Source organism: Microtus ochrogaster, linkage group LG9, assembly GCF_000317375.1.
Source record: "Microtus ochrogaster isolate Prairie Vole_2 linkage group LG9, MicOch1.0, whole genome shotgun sequence".
Taxonomy (NCBI): domain Eukaryota; kingdom Metazoa; phylum Chordata; class Mammalia; order Rodentia; family Cricetidae; genus Microtus; species Microtus ochrogaster.
In genome coordinates, this window is record NC_022034.1 from 34,461,901 (window position 1) to 34,465,036 (window position 3,136).

Genomic DNA, 3,136 nt, shown 5'->3' on the forward strand with positions numbered 1-3,136 from the left:
CTTAAAGGTGTGTGCCACCACTGCCCGGCTTTACACTGGTGTTTTTGAATGAAGGACTTCTGCATGAATTTAGTGTTAGATGAAATAAGACCGGTTATGGGGGGTGTAGCTCTGTGGGTAGAGCGTTTGTCTAGCATGCAGCAAAGCCTTGGGTTTGAGTTCAGCAGCATAAACACAGAAAGTGTTCCCGTAGTACGTTTGTGATTACACCGCTTAAGAGGTGGAGACAGAGGGATCGAAAATTCAAGATCATCCTCAGCCACAAAGCCAGCATGAAGCTAACCTGGGCTGCATGAGAACCTGAATCAACCACAATAGTATACTACTGTAGAAGAACCAGAACTGCAACCCTGCAGCCTTGGAGATGGAGGAAGGGTGCCGGGGACTAAGGAGCACTACTAGCTCTTCGGAATGGGAGAAGCCGAGCAAAGAATTCTGCCAGATGGTGCCAGAAAGAAACAGTATCAGAAACACCTTCATTGCAGCCTAGTAAGAGCTGTGTGGCTCTTCTGACTCACACACTGTAATAAAACACACTTATTTTGCTTTGGCTTACTAAATTCGTTCGTAGGAACTTGTTTTAGCAAGATTCCAAAATTAATTTGGTAGGCGTAGGCATCCCTGGAAGTCTATTTTAAAACGCTGCTTCTGATTCTACTGTCTGCATTTCTAACGATCCCCAAAGTGATGTCAATGTGTCCAGACTGTGGACCACACTGCGAGTGGCAAGGCTAGTGTTTAACCTCCCTCCCCTCAATAGCACGGATGAAAGGATTTAGGAAAAAGGCATTTCTCAGACACTGTTCTGATGGGTATTGTTACTAGAGTGGTCTTTTGTTCACGGCCCTTTTCTTTTGTTGCTAAACACAGCACTACTACTTAATAATAGGAAAAAAAAAAAGGAGCCCTCATGGGAACAGCAGCGGGCAGAGGTGCCAGTGTTTGGAATATTTGGCTCCAGAGTGTCTGTGTGTTTATGGGGCTGACTGAGGGGGCCTGGCTGACACTTGGCTGGTACACATTGTCTCATGACCAACACCTTGGGAGGAATAACTGCTGCTGGCTATGAGCAGCAAAACAAGCGCTCTTGTTTCTTTCCTTGGGTAAGCCTGTCCTTTGGAGGTGTCAGGAAGCCCAAGAGAAAAATCCAAGGACGAATGGGCCGTTTGCTGTGACAATCGAACGGAACAATTTCCAGGGAGGGACTCACTGGGTCCTTCTGTTCTGTAAACTAAGAAATGGATACAAGCAGAGAGGGGATGTTCCCGGTGACCTGAAGGGTATGTTCCCTGTTTATCTTGGTGCCCGAGGGCACTATGTTCTTCTGTGACTGTATACTGTTAACTGTGTTCCCTGAGATGGCACTGGCTTAAGGCTTGGAAGAAAATGAGCAGGTTATGAAGGAAGACACAGAATCCACGCTAGCATCTAATAACCACAAGATGGACTAGTCTCCATCCTCTGTCCCTCAGTAACAAACAAGCGCAAACCTTTCAGGTGGAGATGGCTCACCAGCTAGGAGCACTGCATTCTTGGAGAGGACCCGGGTTTCCAGCACCCACATCAGTTGGCTCCCAAACAGCCGTAACTCCAGTTCCAGGGGATATGACGCCCTCATCTGGTCTCTGGAGGCACCTGTGTGCACATGGACACGGGCAAAATTAAAAGCAAAAAAAAGTAAGCCTTAAAATAAAAATTCTCAGGGAAACCAAAAAGGAAAGGATTCGAAGAATGTGGCGGGGACTTGGGATGAGAAGTTATCGTGTAGATGTTTACGAGGAAGAATGAGGAAAGGGCATATGACCCAAGATATGTGCAAGCCTCATGCTCCACAGAATCACGAGGAAGATTGAGAGGCTCGGGAGCAAGGGTTTTCCAACTACTTAGTTGGTAAGAATCCCAACCAGGAGCCCGCCGAACCGCACATTCCCTGGCTCCTATTCCTTGATTCTTTAAAAACTGTTTATTATGGAAAATTCCAAACAGTATCTTAGATCGAAGGCACACACGAACTCAGTAATCACAGCGCGGGGAATCACTGCTCGCTCTGCACAGTCTGCGCTTTGCCTCTCTTCTTCCCTAGGGGACTGCACCAATGCAGATCTCAGCCACAGAACAGGTGTCTCAGGCGGAGCTAAGAGCTGACACCCCAGGACCTGATGGTTCCCGACATATTTGTGAACACTGAGGTGTAGGTGGCTCAGAGATATCCCTGGGCAAAGACACTCAACAGACCACTTTGCTTTCGTGGCTTCTTCCAACAACTCAGGCTTTTACACCAAAGGATTTTTCAAGCAAAGGCAGGTCTGGGAAGTGGGAAGAACCAATTGATGGCAAGAGGAGTTTCATGAGAAAGGAGCCACATAAGAAAGCCACTTTCAGGGATGGTCAAGATTGTCACTGAAGCTCAGGACTTTGTTCCCAGCTTGGGGAGGAGAGTCAGCCCACAGATTCTCATAGTGTAGAAACTAGCTGCCTGGCTGGGATCATTTCCGTCTCTTGGATAAGATGTAGAGTCGCTATTATCTCAGTTTCTACGTAGGTGGAAGAGACTTATCTTCTTAGCATTTTTTTCTTTTCTTATTTATTTTAGACAGGAGTCTGTTATACTGTTAGGCCTGGCCTTGACATTGCTGTTACCCTTCTGCCTCTACGTTCCAGGTTGGGCTTCCAGGCCTTTCCTACAGTGAGAGAAATATTTTCTCCTTGGGATGCAGGATCGTCAAATACCCTGTTCCAAGGATGTGAGACAGACTCTTCAAATGCCTTAGGCCAGCCATACAGCATTGCAGTGAGATGGAGTCTCATCCCAGTGGCTGGTTCTTAGGACTTTTTTGGTTCTACATAATTAGTTAAACAATGTAGGGGGCAGCCCTGCTTGCTTGGGGTTTTGCTGGTAAATCACATATTCTTCTTTATCTTCTAGTTCACAGGCTGGGGCAGAAATACGGGGGGGGGGGGAGAAGAGTAGCTCTTGTTGTCTCTGCTGGGTCTAACACTTTCCCTGTGGTTAGCAACCCTTGTAGTGTTTCCCCAGGAAGAGAGGAGCAGAAATCCTCAGGAGGGCCTTTGTCAGGGTGCTCCTCTAAAAGAAAAAAAAAAAAAAGCCTCTTCTTCTTCTTCTTTTTTAAATTCC